This window comes from Halichoeres trimaculatus, unplaced genomic scaffold (genome assembly GCF_033239565.1).
Source record: "Halichoeres trimaculatus isolate MK-OKI-2021-1 unplaced genomic scaffold, fHalTri1.1 fHalTri1_scaffold_13, whole genome shotgun sequence".
NCBI lineage: Eukaryota > Metazoa > Chordata > Actinopteri > Labriformes > Labridae > Halichoeres > Halichoeres trimaculatus.
The window spans coordinates 29662671-29682738 of NW_027437191.1; positions in this window are offsets into that span (position 1 = coordinate 29662671).

Genomic DNA, 20068 nt, shown 5'->3' on the forward strand with positions numbered 1-20068 from the left:
AAAGCCGCAGCTGTTAAACACAGCATGACGCCTTAACAGCACGACACAGTTTACCCCGCTAATAAACCCAACGAAGAAGAAAAATGTGACACAGTAAACAAAGGGCAACAATGGAGGGCATCCACGTTGTAGCTCAACCTTCTGAGAGCGGATCAGTTCAGTCTGGCACCCATACGAAAGGGTCCCAAAAAGTGGGACGGCTCATCTTGGTTATTTGGGGATCTGTCCCGGGATAAATCAGTGGAAACGTCACAAAGTGCGTGCTGTACCGAGACAAACCAAACCGGTCTGCTTGGTGGAAACGCGGATAAAGTTTGACTTCTCCAAAAGGATTTGTAAAAATAAGGCAGCAAAGACCTGGCTTAAAGTGCTAAAATTTGCTGTTCCTTGAGTGTCTGTTTGCTTTTTGGAGCCTGAAACGTAACAATGACTCAAAGTGTAAAAAACAAACAAACAAAAAATAGAAAAGTAATAAAACTCGAAATGTAAGACCCAAAATGTAACAAAAGTGCTGAGCCCAAAATGTAATTTTTAAAAAAAAAGTAATGAAACCCAAATGTTGTACCTTTTGGCCCAAAATGTAACAATTTGTTACATTTTGGGTTTTATTTTTGTTTCAAATTACATTTCAGGCTCAGCACTTTTGTTAAATTATCCACAAGTTGTTACATTTCAAGCTTTATTACATCATTATTTATTTCATTTCAGGCTTTATTAGGGGAGACTGGGGACAGTTGCAACACTTTTTACATTACTCTCAGTTACTCAGAGACTATTTGGACTAGTCTCACCAAATCTTTACATACTAAACCTACATCTGTCTGCTAAATGCCCATACCATTTAAAGATGGCTACATATAACATATTAATCACAATATTCATTTGAAAAGAGGAATTCAGACGTTGAAACTGACCTCAAACCTGGGGACAGTTGCAACACAGATCAGGGACAGTTGCAACATATAAAAAACATTAATTTCTCACTAATAGGACAAATACTAATGTTATGATCCAGAGTGGGCTCAAATTCAATTTTCTTTTCTGTACAGCTTTAAGGAATTTAATTAGTTTTGTTTTGTTTAAAACATGGGCCTACCTTGAGTCAATGTGCAGATATTACTGAAGCTATAAAAACTCAATATTGCATTTTGGGACAAAAAGAATGAAAAAAAGAATGAAAAAAAAAAAAAAGAATATATATATATATATATATATATATATATATATATATATATATATATATATATATATATATATATATATATATATTTACAATTTCTCTATTTAGATGATTAATTCACTATATGACAAGTTAATATGACGCATACAACATACAACAATAACGAATTGCTCATTTTTGCTTAACAAGCTATTTGGGAAATTATTCTGTTTATCATTAGCGTTAGTTTCTCCATATGATTGCCTGTTCTGTTCATCATGAGCAATAAAATATATTAATTTTGCCTATTTTGAACTAAAAATCTTAAAAATATGGTTTTGTGGTCTCTTCTAATATGACTAACCTAAAAGCATGGGGACAGTTGCAAAAGTTGCAACTGTCCCCATGGTACCAGTCATGACAAAACGCCATGTGCTAGCTAGCCACATTGACATTAACACATGCTCACCATGTCATTTAATTTTCAACAAACAGTGATTCAAACTAGAAAGGTTTGGATTCATTCATACATAAGGTCAGGACAGTGTGACAAAAAAACAGCTCATGAAAAAAGCTACTTTCGTACCTCCAAAACAACTTTACTTGATAGAAGCAGGACCAGATGCTCAATATGGCCTCCCTCTTCTTGGTGGGTAGAGGGTCTAACTGAGCATGTGCAGTGTGAGTGTCATCACTCTAGCATGTTTCTGATTGGAGAAATAAGGCTTGTTGCAACCGTCCCTTGTTGCAACTGTGCCCAGTCTCCCCTACATTATTTTTTAGAACATTTTAGTCTTTTGTTACATTTTGGGTCATTGTTCGGTTTTGGGCTCTAACAAGGCTGGCTCCGGAGGAACAGGAAGTCATATACACACCAAATCAAAAAGCAGTTTTCACAGTAGAAATAAATCTGTTTCCAGCCTGGGACTAAAAACGTCTCCTGTCTAAATTGCTAATTTTACGGCACACACTGTACAGGGGGTGACTTTTTAAAAATATTAAGATTGCAAGTTTGCCCAATCAGAGGCACAGCTCTGCTCACATGACTGATGAGCGCCCTATGGTTTTGGTGTGGTGACTCAAACCCTGCCCCACTTCCAATATGGCTGCCCCAGTAGATTTGCTTCAAAAATCCATTTCGGACACAGATAGGTGACGCCGCAGAGACTACAACCAGTAATTTTACAGTCTTTGCTTTGTACATGCATGGATCTGTCCTCTTTATACTTAAACGCCACCAGAGTTTTTTTTTACTTTAAACTCATTACAGCCTGTGGTTACATCTTCTTTCAGCGAGTCTTTTAGGCATGCAATGGATTTTACTCTCCATCCAAGAAAAAAATATCTGATATCATCATTTCAATAAGAAGAAATAAGTACAAAATGAAAGGTTATTCACTGCTCAAATGGATGTTCGTAGTTCCTCTGAATGAGCTTTTACTGGAACATCATTTTATTGCCTGTTGAAAACATTGTACCTTGAACCCTCTGATGCAACCAACTCAGTTGCAAAAGAAAGTGTTATATGAGGGGAAGTGACCCTCTGTGGATTTATATTTATCCACAATATTCAAAAGCTTGAACTGGTCACTCATAAAAATGGTCAGGATGGTTAAAAAACATGGATTTAAATCATGAACTAAGTAAGAAACATTTAAAGCTACAGTGAAGAGTTATTTTGCTTTTCAAACATGTTCCTTCAATCAATCGCACAACAGCTCTTCCCCATTTTTTGATTTTTGTTTAGACGGTATTTAAGCCAATGCTGCCGCTCAGTAGGCGTAACCGTGACTTCCACTTGCTGTGACATAACGTGCATACCCTCTATTATATGGAGCTGTCCCTATCCCCACCACAAACCCATAAACACTGATATGAGATTATCCAGGTTAATCTCTTTCTGCCTTTGTTGTTTCTTAGATCACCATCGAGAACGTCAGAGAGAACAGTAAGTGAACTGCACATAATTTCAATCATTTTTTAAAAATCCCTTCATATGGTTAATTTTGTATTAAATGATCACGTCTTTGTAATTCTCTAAAATTTTTCTGCCTTAAGTGAGTAAGGGGTGCAACTATTTATCACCCTTGCATCAAAATATTGCAACACTTTGTTAAATAAGGATTTTGTTTCCTTGCAAATTGCTTAAACCCTAAGCATGAATTGAAATAGCACAAATGATCAAATTTATGCTCAATTTTCAATTTTGTTAAATAAGGATTTTGTTTCCTTGCAAATTGTTTAAACCCTAAGCATGAATTGAAATAGCACAAATGATCAAATTTATGCTCAATTTCAGTTGAAAAATTGCGGCGTTATTATCATTATCATTATATTGTGATTTTGTCTTAAGTCCTTTGATATAACGTGGTTTCCTCAATTTTGTAGATTTCATCATTTAAACTACATAATATAATTAAAAGAGTCAGAAAATCAAAAAAGTCTGTAAAAAAGGTTGAATCAGAAAAATAAAACTGGAAGGCTTATATCTGTTAAATGATGAAACTGTATAATTATTTTGAATCTTAATGGGTTTTCTTTTTAATAAAATACACGACCGACTGATTTGTAAGCATTTAAAAACAACACAATTTTTACTAAAGGTTGGCTCCACTTTAATATTTATTGGTTAAATTCTTAAGTTCAGTTTCTCATTCACTGTGAAAATCACTGAAAATAGAATTGACACTAATTTTGGTTTAAGTTGTTGAAACTTTGAATAATGATTAAAAAACGACTCATATACTTATTTCCTTTTTTTTTTTTAGGGGTGTGCACCACCAAGAAGATAATCGCTTTCATCGTTGGTTTCGTGATTGGATTTGTTGCTGTTATTTTAGCCACTCAGCTCACATAATAACACAGTTTCTTAATTCTCACAGATACTGTGCCTTTGAAATATAACCACATTGAATTATCTGTTGAAATGTTAGTTGAATTGATGGTTGGATCCTCTTGTTAAAACTAAAAAATCCTAACGATGTGATTCTTCACTCAGGAATGTATGACTGAAATAATTTCCACACACATTTTCATGTTTTATTCTCTTTAGTCACTACTTCTGTTGAGCCATCTATGAAGCATGAATCAGAATAAAGCTGAATGAGTGAGGTGGTGAAATGCAAGAGAAGCTAAGTCCGCTAAGTCCCAACAAATCATCAGAAGTGAAATAAAGCATGATCAAAACCAGCACAGGCTCAATATCCTCTATGCTTGCAGGCTAACTGTGGTGCTACACATACAGATGCTGGCCTCTATGGTGTCATTTTTGCCTTCATCATTGTCTTACTGCCCTCTACTGGTCTGCCAGTGTAATGCAATTACTTTTCTTTTTTTCTGTACGCCACGGGCTTGATTTGTGTTATCTATCCCGGGGCCTGTACTACGAAGCTGGATTAGCTCTTAGAGAGATAACTTCCTGGATAAGTTTCGGGTTTTCCGTACTACGAATGTGGATCTCTTTTTATCCAGACACGTTGCCCCGGTAACTGATGCTGAACGCCAAACCTGGTTCGGAGCAGGTTAAGTTCCAGGATAAGAGCTCACGGGGTGTGACAGACCGCCCGCTGAACAATCGGTTCTCTCGGGTGGGCAGGAAAGACCACACAGTCACCAGTTTGCTCAGCCGGAGTGAAGTCCTCCGGCGCGGGACCACCCCCTGTCTTTTTGGCCCAACATTTTTTATTATGGGCTGTGAACAAACTATCTACTGATCATCTTAACTGAGACTTTGTCAGGAAAAGTAGAAATGTGTGCAAATGGAATCTTGCATTCTGAGCACTTTGAAGGATGTTTTTATATTTACTTTTAATTTGCTCCCACGTCCTTTTTCCCCTCTGCTATTGGATCTGCAATAGAAATTGCCTGTAATGAGCGTTTTCCTTGCGATGTAAAGGAAAGTGGACTCTTTCTAATTATGAGGTCGGATATGATGCTGATCACACACACACTGACTGACAACATGAATGAATAAGGACCTAACTGCCCGTGTCGTCACATGATGAGATAGGTCTATTAATATCAGCATTTTGGAAATTTACGCATTCACAGAGTCAGCGAGTTTTTGCCAGCAATCCCTCCGGCTTCTCGCGGCCGCAGTCGTGTTGCTCCTGGCCTGGATAATACTGCGGTACTCCTCATATTTTTACAGGATTATCTGCTGCCCCTCCGCTGTAAAGTAGGCTGCTCTCTTCTCCATTGTGGAAAATGCTTCGGGGCTGCTAACCACGCCCATTTTATGTGTACGCGCATAGATCCCAGCCGGATTCACTTATCGAGTTGATAACGACCTTCGTAGTACAGCTGGTCTGGGTAACGGAGATCCGGTGAAGTTCAGCGAGTTGTCGCAGAGTTATCCTGGATGACTTAATCCAGCTTCGTAGTACAGGCCCCTGGGCCCTGTTCTACGAAGCAAGTTCAGCCTAGCGAGATAGCCTTGGAGCTACCTCGCTGAACTGAGCGCGGTAGCCGGTGGTCTCGCTACACGGTTTTTCGACGCTGGTTATCAGCCTCATAAGTGGATCCAGCTTGGCAATGAGCGCGTGCACACATATAAGGCGGAGCCCGCTGCATCTGACCAATCACGAACATGGAGCAGTCTGGTGCGTCAGAGCAGGCGGAGAGAGAAGGAGCGCATACTTCACACAGGAAGAGCAGGAGGTGATCATGAGGAAGTATGACGAGGTGAACAATGTAATTAACGTTAAAAGCAACACCGTCGCCGCTGCTAAAGCACGGAAGGAGTGCTGGCAGAAAATTGCTGACAGTCTAAATGTGTAAGTGTAGTGGTGTAGTGCAAATAAAATATTTTGTGCCATTATCATCCTGAAATAGCACTGTTCACCATGCACTTTTACTGTAACATGCACCATACCTAATTTATTTCTTAGATGAATTTATTCATTTGTTCATTCCTATCGTGTTTACATTTTTTGTGTGATATGTAGCCCACATGAGCCCTACATGAATTCCTGTCACAATTTTAAGACGGGCACTAAATTATTGTCATGGAACAGAAGTGTTGGCATTGAAGATCTTATTACGGCAATGAGAGTTCTTCATTTCCTTTAACTACCTGTAGAAAGTGTCATATAGCCTACTACCAACCCCTCTCTGGAAAACCGGTAACTTTCATAAAGGTGGTCATCCGAAAAAGAGAGTGGGTCGGGCTCTGATGTCCACGGGATCCTCTAAGAACGGACAAGCCATTTTTTCGTGAGGGCTCATTGGTCAGTGGGCGGGGTTTTTATAGTCCGCGAGTTCAATCTGGAACCTAACCTGCCCCGGAGCAGGTTAGCCGTTCAGCGTACGTTGCCATGGAGACTCGCCTCGCTGAGGAGTGATCCCGTGTCGTAGAACAGGGAATCTGAAACCTATCCTCAAAGCTACCTCGCTAGGCAGTAATCCTGCTTCGTAGAACAGGGCCCAGGTCTTCAGCCCTCGGTAGAAATGCACACAAACAATGGGCGACAGGAACCATTCAGTTCCTGGGAATATTTTACCAGGAACTCAAAGTGCTTGGACCTTCTAGGTGAAAAATATCTACAGACTTCTGCAGGTTCAACCCACCAGGAGCAGTGAAAGCAGGAGAAGCACAGGCAGTGTCTAAAACAAAGTCAATGTGGTAGAGCAAAAAAACAAACCAAAAAAAAAAAACCCCTGCAGTTCTTCAAGTGTCCACTTGAGGCTGCCTCCATAAGACGACTAATACACAATGGGCTCTGTGTCAAAATGCTAATATTTATAGAGTCAGGTTTTCGTTCCAACACAAAACTCCACCAGCTGAATTCACTGATTACCTCACCTTCAAGCAGAGAGCAGGGACTAATCAGTGAATTCAGCTGGTGGAGTTTTTGGTTGGAGTGAAAACCTGCTGCCTCTTGGCCCTTCATGGCACGAGTTTCACACCTGTGACGTAGATAGATAATCCCTCTAATTGCACTCATCTGTTTGGCTTTTGACAGGGATGATGTCCATTTTCTGCAGTCTTTGGTCCAGTATTTGTCTCAGACGGGGCTTTTTGATGAAGGGCCATGTGACACAGTTTTTTCTGGAGTCATGTTTTCAGTCTGATTCAACTTGGTGTGCATTGCTTCCACCTCTGCCATCTTGGTGTTTCTCCCTCTGCCTCTCCTCTTGATGACAGCTCTGCACCAGTAAAGGAGGTCTGGAGGAGGGGGATTAGTTGATACGAGGGGTGTGTGTGTGTGTGTGTGTGTGTGTGTGTGTGTGTGTGTGTGTGTGTAGAAGGTGGAGTGTTAAGGTCACGCCTCTGGCCTAAAAAGGCGAAGCAGAGTACCAGCTGCAGCAGGCCGCTCTAAGAATAACTCAGGGCCTGGGGCTCAGAAACACGGCATGAATGTAACATTTCCTAATTAGTTCAACGGTCTGCTCCAAAATAAACCCAAATATTCCCAATAAATGAAACCTACTGATTGTTTTTTATTTCCATTTGGGATATTTAGTTGTGTTTCATCCACTCTGTGATCACGTGACTCCAGCAGCGTTGGCTGCCGGGATAAAGTTACCTTAAAGCTCACTCCCTGTCTCTGTTTCCCCTCCGTCAGTCCGTCAGTCCCCTTGGTCAATCTAATTCTGTCAGAGCGAGCAGAGGGGGGGTCCGGCTGCTCTATCTACAACCCCAGCCTCAACCAGGCAAAGGGCAAAGACACCTCCAACCGGTCTCTGTCCGTCTCCCCAGCCTCATCCACTGCAGAGGAAGTCGGCTCCCTAAACCAGCTCGCTAACATTTGGACCCATAAAAGTTTTTCACTTTTGGAACCAGACAGAAAATGCAGATTTAAGTGTGAAAAAGAGGTGGTTTCTGCAGCATATGACGTGGCTTAATTGGGATTAAACGCTGGGATTAAACCGCACAGAGGAGTTACGGATCTACTTTAAATATTTTTTATGGCAACTTAATCTGCACTGGGGATCTAACTTTTTTATGACAGCATGACTGAAGCTGTTGAAGGTAAAGAATCCATCACATTAAGTGTCACTAATCAATCCAAACACCGTGTATTGATGTGTTTATGGAGCTGGTTTGAGCTCTGTTTTGTTTTGCACACAGTCCCTCTGATGTTGTCTGGTGTGTTGGAGAATTTCATGATTGGAGGTTTCTAAAAATATGCTGCTATCATGTAGCGGCTATTTGTAATGTAGCTTTGGGTCCCATATGACGTCTGCAGTGCTGTATATGATCGATCAGCAGCATCACTGTGGCTTATGTTACATTTTACAACATCAGCTGACACTCCAGCGTGGTAATACGTGTTTTTCTGCTGCGTGGTTGATGAAATGAAGCGAGGAAAGGATCCTAAAGCACAGCAATGTTGAAGCTGTGAAAGCTCTGTCTGTTCACCTTTGACCCCTGGAAGCCAAAGTATAGAATTGCTCAGAGGATGAGATAGGATGGTGAATCATTTTCTGGATAATGATTTTTTTAAAAAAAATCCAGGTTCCTAACTTATGGAGCATTTTCAGCACTTGTTACTCATTTTTTATCAATGGTTGCAGCTTAAGATCCCATGAGACCATAACATTATCACTGAAGAAGAGGTTATTGATCCCAACAGACACAGAAAAGTTGTTAAAGTAAGTCAATGTTTATCTTTTTTTAACTTCATCTATGATAAATAAAGTTTTGTAAGGGTCTCACCTTGTATTATTCTTCATAACACTTATATTTCTTTATTTACTGGAAAAACACGTCATCTTATATTCAGCTTTGTGAATCAATAACGTTAGCATCAAAGCTATGTTCATCATAGCTGAAGGTAAAAAAAGAAAACAAACATTTACTGACTCTCACAACTTTTCTGTGTCCACAATGATAATTGTCCTCTTAACATCCGTTGTGTTGTGGCTTTTTCATTCATGTTTTGGCTTTTGCAAATCAGCTGACACCTATCAGCCATATGCCAACATTTTAAAGTAGGGATGCACCGATATCTGATATTAATATTGCTGTTATGGCCGATAACCCATATTTACTAAAAAAAAACAAAAAACAATCTGAGATGATGTGTTGATATAATTCAGAGAGAAAGAGCGTGATCGAGAGAAAAGACGATCATGGAGAGGATCAAAGGATGGAGCGCCTGAGATAGACGTGATCAAAAAAGTACATTTTGTCTGTTTTTTGGATCAAAAACATAAAAAGAGACATAAAAGAAGAAAGTCAACTCTTCTTAGGTAGTTTTTGTGTTTGCATAGTCAGAGAAAACAAGATTATGTGGGTAAACAGCATGCGATCCGAGGCACTCCGATGAAATAAAATCCTTTATTATGTCAGGGACATGTCTACGCATTTTGACTCATCCGAATCTTTTTGGAGATTTTATTTCATCGAAGTGCCTCGGGTTGCATGCTGTTTTCTAAAGTTCTCCCTTGAATCCTTGAAAAGCACCCGATCTTACCTTTGCATCACACGTTTTGACCCAGTGCAGCACTCACCTCTATCTTTTCTTCAATTTTATTTGGGTCTTGAAAGTTTGTTCAAGATGCTCTAAAAAACGGCCGGCAGCTACTGAGTAAATATCATCCCATTTTTACACATTGGTCGATACCGATATATTGTGCATCTCTGTTTTAAAGTTGATATTTTTACCAAAGCAGATGTTAGGAAAAAAATCAAGGATAATAGAATTGTTAAAAATAATGACTTTCTGAGCTAAAACACTGATAACTTTGAGAATTCTTTTAATTACCTTGATGTATTAAAGCCTAATCAGTTATGTCATAATCACAACAAAAGGAGTGGATCAAAATTGATTAGGACAGTCATGTATATAAAACAACATACATCTACATCTAGGAAACATCTGAATAGTGAACTGTTGTGAGACTAACCCAATTAATTGTATACCAATAACCTAATGATCTAATTAATCTCTTGAGTATTGCTAAAGGCAGTTATTAAAGTTTCCTCTGTTGTTGTTTCAATAAGAAAGTCTTACAAGAGAATTCATGGGAATTATTACATTGTACGTAGGGTTTGTCTGCAGAGTTTCTAAAGGGTTTCACTGGGACACAGCCCATCCGTTCTGACATGCACCTTCTCAAAAATGTAACTGGTTCACTGAGTCGCTTTGAGTTTCCTGCATTTACAAAATTTCTGGTTTTGCCCCATTTTCTAAATTTTGCGGGAGAAGCTCTGGACTAATTCAAGCAGAGACCAAGTTTCCTGAACATAAACAAGCAAATATTGTTACAGAGCTGGACACTGGTGATAGGATGAGAATAGAAACCACATGTCTGACCAATGTTTGGGTGGAAAAGTCCAACTTAAAAGTATGTGCTCATGATGGTGGTTTCCTAAACAGGTCGGTGCAGAAAGACAATCCAGCCTTTGCTAGTTGACAACAAAATTACATGTTAGTTAAAGAAAACAAGAATATTTTAACTTTTGTTGGCCAATAATGCTGGTCATGTGTTTGGTCTGAGCAGTATAACAGCCACCTGCTGCTGGTCAGCTAGCTAACATGCTACAATGCTCTACTACCTGGATGAAAATGAGCACATATAGTGGAGATATTTTGATTTACATAACAGAGATAAGGTTTCATGCAGGCTGTGTCTGGTTGAACACTGGAACAGATTAATGTTTAACCAGCACAGACACGCAGATGTTGACCTGCAAAAGTTTGTGATGCTAGCTCTGCTAGTTTTAGGGACTGTTTACATGACAATGTTTCAACCAAAAACACACAAAACTCTGTGGATAAAATCTGCATCTGGGCAGAGTTTATCTAGCGTACATGCCGAATTTGTTTTCACTGATAGTAGAAGTTGCCACAATGCACATGCAAAGAGTTAGGGTCAGTGTTTCTATTGAAATCTCTGGCTTTTCATCCTAAAACCATTGCCCTTAGCCTCACTCTGCAAACCTATTTGAAATAATTTACCCACAGACTATAATCTCATAGAAGTCCAATGATGCTGGCACCAAAGCCCGATACACAACACTACGGCAGACAAATCACTCTCATTTAGGTTAAAACGTAAACATCAGCTTGAATCAAACTTCTAAGGTAACCAGACCCCACAGTGAGCTCTCTGCTGCCCTTTCCTGAGCTCCCTGCTCTCACTGAGTAAATGTTATGACTACTCTCTGTATTCTGACTGAATAGGCAACAACTGGCCCTTAATGACTCCTCTGGGCTGAGCTGCCATGGATACCCGGTGAGAGTAACAACAGAAAAGTCATCCTCAGCGTGTTGTCAGGTCAGCCATAAAAGGAGGAATCATGCAGGGATGGTTGAGCAAACCATTTAGAGCTGGGTTTCCAATCCGTTGATCCACGGAAGTATCAGTGACGGAAAGGGAAAGATTTACAAGTCAATGATGTTTTGAAGCCAAAGCTCATTAAATACATCTTTGTCCCTCCAAGGAAAAAAATAGTCATGAATATTATGTCAGTCTGATTCCAGTTTGGATGTTTCTTGTGCAGCTGTTTTTAGCTTCAGGCTGTTACATAAGAAAAGGTTAAAGGGTCATCAGAAGGATTCCAACATGTTTCCTGAGGGACTAGTTTGACCTGTCATTAGTAGGTATTAAGCAGATGAAGTCATTAAGTTGCCTTACATCATACAGAGCATCACAAATTTAGTATAACTGTGTGAAGCTGTAGTTCAGACATGTTGCTAGAAATTATGATTAAAAACGTGCAAACCAGGTGTCTGAGTAAAGAATAATGTATAAAAGGGCTGGGACGATATGCTATTCTCGGGATTTGATTCTATTACAATGTCTGGGGTGCTGATTGGATTTAAATTATGATTCTTCGTTATTTACGATTTTTGTGATTTTGAGGTTTTTTTTTGGCTAACTCCGGACCATGTGAAAAGGTTAAATGATGATGATGATGATGATGTCAACAGACTATATCAGGAACCATATTTTCCCATAAAATGCACATCACATGAGTCAGAGAGAAACATTTCGCCCTCTGCTGGAGGAAAATGGTAACTATTTTCCAATCCAGTTTATAAACAAAGACTGAAATAAAGAAATTGATTATGAAAAAAGGGACCAAATTTTTGACAACGAACCCCAAGTTTGATATTGTCAAAGATAAAATCCTAATGTATCGTATTTAGATATTTTCTCCCAACCCTAATGTATAGTGAATGGGTGGTTATGCAACGTCTCACCCTTAAGGAATTATTACCCAGGTACCCAATGATGAAAAAGCTGACGAGTTATTTCATACTTGATGAGTTAGTTTGTAATCTGTGATCAAGATTTTGATAAAGGTTTAAAAAATAAGACAAACAAAAAACATTGAAGTGATAATTTAATGCCTGTTATAGTTGAAACATGAGCTCGCTAATATTGTTATGACTAATATTTGACTTTTAAAGGGGCTGTGAGGAGTTTAAAAGTGATCTTGAAAAAGTCTCCTTCTAGATATATGCCTGATCATAACCCACACTTTAAAATGAGATTATCAGCACCGATATAGGTTAATTCGAAATATTACTGCAGGACCAGATTGGTTTACGGCACGTCTCTATGACAACACCACGCCAGCTAATGAAGTAGTGAGAGGAGAGATCTGTGTTTCTCTCTGCTGAAAACAATTTCTGTGATTAATTTTGTAGTGATGGTGGACACAGGAGTCTAACTGTCAGACAGAAAAAGGACAGAAGAGCAGAAGAAATATAAATAGGAGAGAGATAGAGCATGAGCTAAAGGCTAACACAGGGGCTAAACTGTTTGTGCTAATGTTGATTCCAACCCACAGTCAGCAGTTATTCTGCAGTGGTCTGTTCAAACTTGAGAGTCTATCAATAAAATGAAGAGTGAGGTTACGTTAGCTCTGATTGGTAGATGACTGGCGGGACATAGCTAACGAGGATTTAAAAACATTACACATTACAGACATAAGGCTACATATGGACGGCTTCTTAACTACTGTACAAACTGACAGTTTGCTTGTTGTTACGTTAGCCTACAGATACGTTGTAGGCTGCTATTAGCACTACATATAGCAGGCTACTGACGTACTGTTAAAACTTACAACTTTTCAAACAATAGCACTCCATAACTGTTCTGATAAATACCTTACTTATCGCGTTGTATCTGGTAAAAAGCTGACTTCAATGAAAATTTGTTCTTAAACAAACACACGCCTGGTTAAAAATCACATCTTCACAACAGTATGCGTGAGACTCTGGGCCAGAAGGTGGCGCTGTAGTCTATTCAAAACAGATCCTCCTCATAGCATCTCACCAGCCAGCTCTCATAATTTCACTCTCAACACCAGCCTGAGACTCTGACCTTTTTACTGGGTGTGTGTTCAGGCTATACCTCACCGAGTATTCACACTTGTCATAAGGTTTTGACTTGAGCTGTAGCTAAGAAAACTTGCAGTGTATTTCTATTTTTGAAGACTGTAAAGACATGTAGCATGGATATCAGGCATGCATTAAGTTGAATTGAATCCATGTGTGAGTTTTAGACACAAACATTAAGGGTACCTTGTTGTAAGTTGTTGTTAGCTATTGAAGCTAACTAGCATGGTGTTTTCAGATGAAGACATGACTTGTGGGTTTACTTAGAGTGATCTTGTCATTATTACTTATTACACATTGTTAAAACATGTTATAAATAATGGATTAAACTTAATTTAGATGGCACTAGAAACTGCATGTCATATAGCGTATTCAATTTTTCAGTGCAGTCGCTAAAAAAACAAACATAGAAATAACACAAACAAAAACATATTCCTGAAAACATGTGTTAATGAGCGCTCAATTTAGATAACGTGAAGTGCAACATTGTAGAGATATGATCATAGACCTGCTCTGGGACAGTGGTCCCACGCCGCCCTCTGGGGTTTTGCATTCAGTCTCTCCTATTTTGAACTGAGCTGGAATCAGGGTAATGACGTTAGACTGAGGTGTGTGTGTGTGTGTGTGTGTGTGTGTTTGTGTGTGTGTAGAGCCCTGCTAAGCTGTTTGAGTCAGCAGTAACAGAGTAACCTACAGTAGCTGCCAGCAGTGAGCTGAAGAGAGTCAACAGGTGGTCTGAGCTTTCCCAGCACACTCACCGTGACATTAACAAATAAATACAGTACGGCTGATTTAACGACACGTTAATCCATCATCTGCCGTCCTCCTGAAGAGAATGTTGAAGATTAAATTGTAAACATTGTTAATTTCTTCTCATTTCATTTCTTCTCCAAAAAAGTCTACAGCCTCTCTTGGATTATGTAGTCCAGATCTGACAGGTCTAGATGTAGTGGTTTAGATTCAGTCTCCTGGTAGCACAGTCAGGGGAGAGCCCATGTGTCTGTCCTCATAATGTTGAGGATCAGACTGTGAATGTGTGAACAGATCACATCACACAGAGCATGTAAGGATACCACTGGACTCTGGATATTACTGTTCACTGTTAGCCGGAGAAATCCTTGGTGTTATCCCTCAGAGAGCTTTAAGTCCTGTCACTCATTGTCTTAGCTCCGCGTTCTTTTTCCTAAACTTCTTACAGTTTTTAAACCGGCACAGCACCATTCACAGTTTTCTTGGAGTGGATTCTGGCTGCTGCCACTGCTGTTTGATGTTTTCTAAATGTATTTCAAACACAATCATGAGTTTTCAAATGACCCAAATGTTTGGTTGCGTTAAAATTTGAGGACTTTTAGTTCCTTGTTTCAGAAAACTTGCAGAATTTGTTTTCCAATCCTCTCAGTGTGAAAACACCCACTGCGTTGACGCAATTTTAACGACTTGTTGGCTTGTTGCTACTCTTTGAAACAATACAGCACCTGGCAATCGGTACTCAACTGTACCAATTTTCAGTACTTTTTTTGTGTTTATGTGGTAAAAAATATCAATTTGTTTAATAATAGAATAAAAAAATCAATTAAACATATTATTCTTCAATATATAACCTTTCAATGTTGTGTTCATGTCCAGCATGGAAAATTGCCTACTCTTCCACTCCCTCACAGTTGCGAGGATGTGTTTAGGTACCTAAAAATGGTACTTTTTGGTTTCATGTGAATCAGTACTTTTGATAGAATTTGGTCCCATCGGTACCCATCCCTACGCCACTTTATGTAATAATGCCACATTATATAATAATGTAACAAATTTTCATTTCGTTATGTAATAATGCTCACTGCGTAACGATCTGCCGCTTTATGCAATAAAGTGATAGAATATACAAGAAATTATTACATGATGGGGCGAAGTTTAGTACATATTGCATTCAAGAATTTGATTACAAAAATGAAGCTTTATTACAAAATGAGGTGAAAGTTTATTACATTATTACATATTGGGGCGTTTCAGTTAAATTTAATGAATGGCTGAATGAATGAGTATTTTATTTTGGTTACAATCTCCAGTACAGAATATGAACTATGTGAGATCACTTTACGAAAGAATAAATAAATATTTATAAAAAAAAATAAAAAAATTGACATGCCTACCCCCCCCCCCCCCCCAAAAAAAAAATAAACAATAAAAAAAAAAAATAAAAAAATAAAATTGAATTAAATAAATAATAATAATAATAATAATAATAATAATAATAATAATAATAATAATAATAATAATAATAATAATAATAATAATAAATATATAAAATAAAACAAACAAAATCAATAAATAAAAAGTGAACAAATAAAAAAACGTAAATAGATAAATAAAGAAATACAATTAAAAAATTAACAAACTCTGAAACTGTAACAAACACAAGTGTATTTGACATTTTTTCTCACTTAACTACAGCACTACCAAAAATTGAAATCTTAATCAAGCATTTTTGTCTTGTTTTAAGTAAATATTGTCTTATTACATTCGATATGAGCCACATTCAACTGAGAAACTCAGAAAAATGTCTTTTTTCAAATTATGTTAAGACAAAAATGAGGTCTGAATTCCTTGTAACAAGTAAAAAAAAAAGTGCCAATGGAACAAGAAAAATTTGCTTGAAATTTGCTTGAAACTAGAATAATGTCTTAATATGAGTAACTTTCCTTGTTCCATTGGCAGGTTTTTTTTTTTTTACTTTTTACAAGCAATTTAGACCCCATTTTTGTTTTTAAATAACTTGAAATCTGACATTTTTCTGGACTGGTCAGGTTAAACGGGCTTATATTAAGTCTAAAAGGGATTTTCTACTGAAAATAAGACAAATCGTTTGAATAGATTTTTTTTTTTCAGTGTGTTATCATTGGATAAAATTGTACTGAAGAAAGGAGAGGTAAGGAAATGTGTCTTTTGTAGATTAGTTTTTTGTTGTAACAGTGCTTCTTGGTAAGAGCAGCAAAGCTGAGTGTGTGGGTTGGGCCCAAGAAAAATTAGCAAAGTCTTCTCTCTCAACGCCAAACAGCTGATTCTTCTGAGGCTTTTGATATCTTATGACGATGATGCTGAACAGACAACACTGCTGAACACAAAATTATCGGTGTGTTATGTTAAAAGCTGGGTGCATGGGTAACCTGAGCAGATAGATTTTACAGGGATTTTACAGAAAATGGTCTGTCTTAATGTATATATAAAAAAATGGAGGCTTTGATTTTGGCTCATGTACTCTACGGATTCTCTAAGGCCACAAAGTTCTGATCCTGGTTGTTCTGTTTCTGTCCCTCAGCTCGGTCGTCGACCACTACCACGATGGTCATCGATGGTAAGAACGGGGAGGCTGGTTCGCCGCCTATGAAACCCAAGAAAACTTTTACAGATGACCTCCACTCGACCTTCAGCTCCCCACTGGCCTGGATCCTGGTCCTGGCCCTCGTCATTACCTGGTCTTGTGTTTTTGTTATTATGTTTGACCTGACGGACTACAAGACAATCTCAGGTAAGGGGGAGTCATCTGCTGTTTCTGTTTCATTCCAGCTGTCTTTGTTTTCTCTGTTGTGGATTCAGGATTTGTATTTATGGATACAGAGACAGAACAAAACCTAGGAACAATTATTTAATCACTGTTTTTCTGTTCTATATGCAAAAATAAACTTTCATCAATGTATATTTTTACACCCACATGACAATTCATCTGCCAGCTAGGTCAGACAGATTATAACAAACTACATATAAACTCTGTTCCGGGTTTGTTAGCTCATACTCCTCTCGGTTTGAGAAGCTTCAGACCTGTGTGGTTAGGAATAAAAACCAGTTTCCTTTAACAGCAGTAAAATATTTTTTGGCTGGTGTAGCATCAAACACAGATAGCTGCTTAGGACAAATTTAGTGTGCAATCATGTAATCAAAAGAATTTGCAGAATTTGACATTTTACATATAATTTTCTGCAAAATGTAGCTTTAAAACCAATGTCTTTATTTATTTATGTATGTATTTTCTCTTCCCTGCTACGTGCATCCAGCTCCGACTCTCTCTCTGCTTTAGAGTTAGGACAGTCTGTCTGTAACCTGAGAGGTGAAACCCACTGCAAGACAACTTGTAGAGCACACTCTGTATAATCTGCTGCTGCTCCTTAAAGGGGCTGTGAGGAGTTTGAAAGTGATCTTGAAAAAGTCTCTCTCCAATATATATATATGCCTGATCCACACTTTAAAATGAGACTATAAGCGCCAGTGTAGGCTTTTTTTCAAAATGCTACTTCAAAGCTTCTTAGTAGTTTACGGCATGTCATTGTCTCTATGACAACATCACGACAGCTGACAAAGTTTAGAAGTGAGAAGAGATTTCTGTGATTAATTTTGTAGTGATGGTGGAGCCTAACTGTCAGACAGAAAAAGGACAGAAGAGCAGAAGAAAGATAAACATGAGAGAGACAGAGCACGAGGTAAAGGCTAACACAGGGTCTAATCTGTTTGTGATAATGTTCGTTCCAACCCACAGTCAGCAGTTATTCTGCAGTGGTCTGTTCAAACTTGAGAGTCTATCAATAAAATGAAGAGTGAGGTTACGTTAGCTCTGATTGGTAGATGACTGGCAGGATGTAGCTAAATGCGGGTACATACTACAGAATAATCAGGCTGATTTTTGTCCCGATCTCCCCTTTCCAATCAAAGCCAGCAAAGTCCTGATTGTCTGATGACATCATGTGTGGTTTTCCTGTGGTGTGGGGTGTGTTAAGAGTGATTTCTTCTGGTCGGAGCCACTTGGGAGGCCTCTGACTCAGAGATCGTAGAAAATGAGCATGTTAAATATTTGGGACTAAAAATCCTGTAGTGTGTGCTGCTCTGAGAGGAGCTGAGCAGGTACAGCGTGTAATGTCACACATACCAGAGACCAGAGAAACCAATCAAGACGACAGCTGACTCAGCTGACTGACTGAAGAGGAGACCGAGATGTCCACAACCTTTCCCACAATCCTTTTTTTTTTTTTTTTTTTTTGAAATTCTAGAGTCCGAAAACAAACATCTTTGCTTTTTCCTTTCTGTCCGTCATGTTTGTTAACATCGAAGTCACGTTTTATTATGTGCGATTTAGAATATTGAGTGTGAAGAAGCTGAAGCTCTGCTGAAGAATCTGTTAGTGTGTGGTGTCCTTGGAGTGCAGGAGAGAGAAAACTTGTCCGATCCGTCTTTTGTTATCACCAAGTGTGTGCTCTCTAAGGCCATGTCCACACGTAGCCGGGGATTTTCAAAAATGAGTATCCCCCCCCTTTTTAGTTTTAAAAAATACTTTCGTCCACACAGAGCGGGTAAATCTGCCAGTGAGTGTGGCTCCAAGCACGGCAAACCCATAATGGGCAGTATTTTCCTGATGTAAAACCCATGCCAACCAATCAGAATGAGCCACCGTCATTCAGCTGTGACGTTTGAGGACAGAGTTTTCAGAAAACCTTATATTTATATATTTATATGGCGCTGCCCAAGTAGCTGCCTGTTGCAGCAGCTCTCTCGTCTTTGTCCGTTTCTTGTAATTTTTTCGTCTCTTTTTCGTCATCTTTGTATTTGGAGTGGATCATCACTTTGTATGGTTCATTGTTGGTCACGGACACCAAACTTTTTGTGGCTTCAGTGATATTTTTTACTACTTTTCTCCTGTGTTTGTCTGGAGATCCTACATGTAACCATGGCTGCATTGTTTACATGCGAAATTAGCTGTTAGCAGCCTGTAGCATGTCAATGCTAACTAGTGTAGGGCTTGATGATTTCCCTCGAGCTGAGGAGGAGGAGATGAGGACCTGTCCTTCCATCCATCGTTGTTGGGAACGTGGGATCTAGCTCCGGGGGATGGATGAGCTAGCTGTGCTAACCCAGCGGCATCGTGCTGTTCACGGACGTGGCTGATGGAGCTGACATCGGACGCCGGCGCCACATTGGAGGAGCTTCGCCTGCTGTGAGCAGACAGGATCCAGGAGACAGAGACTGAACAGACTGCTGGGGAGGCTCAGTCCTGGACCCTGTGGAGGTGGAGACTGGCTGGGCTGGAGAGTAGTGGACGAGTGGTGGACGGGATGTCGTCATCTAATTTCTTATGGACATTTTTGCACTTTCTACACTCTTTCTTACTTTTGTTTTTTTAAATGCTGCGGTGACTCCTGAATTTCCCCTCGGGGATAAATAAAGTATTTTCTATTCTATTCTATTCTATTCTATTCTATTCTATTCTATTTAGTGATGTAAAGCTGCAGTTTCCTGCAGAGGACAGGCGTTAATGTCTTAAAAAAACATGCGGTTTCCCGGCTATGTGTGGACATGGCCTAAATGTGCGAAGTTTTGCAGAATCCTGTAATGTGTACCAGCCTTAACCAGGATTCACTAATGTTACACGTTACGGATATGTCTCACAGGATCTCGCTGTCAGCACTACGTACAGATGGCTTCTAAACTACTGTATAAACTGACAGTTTGCTTGTTGACACGTTTTCCTACAGATACCTTGCAGCAACGGGCTGCCGATAGCACTACATATAGCCAACTACTGACATATGGTACAAAGTCACTACATTTGCTTGTTGTCACACTTCAAAGAACA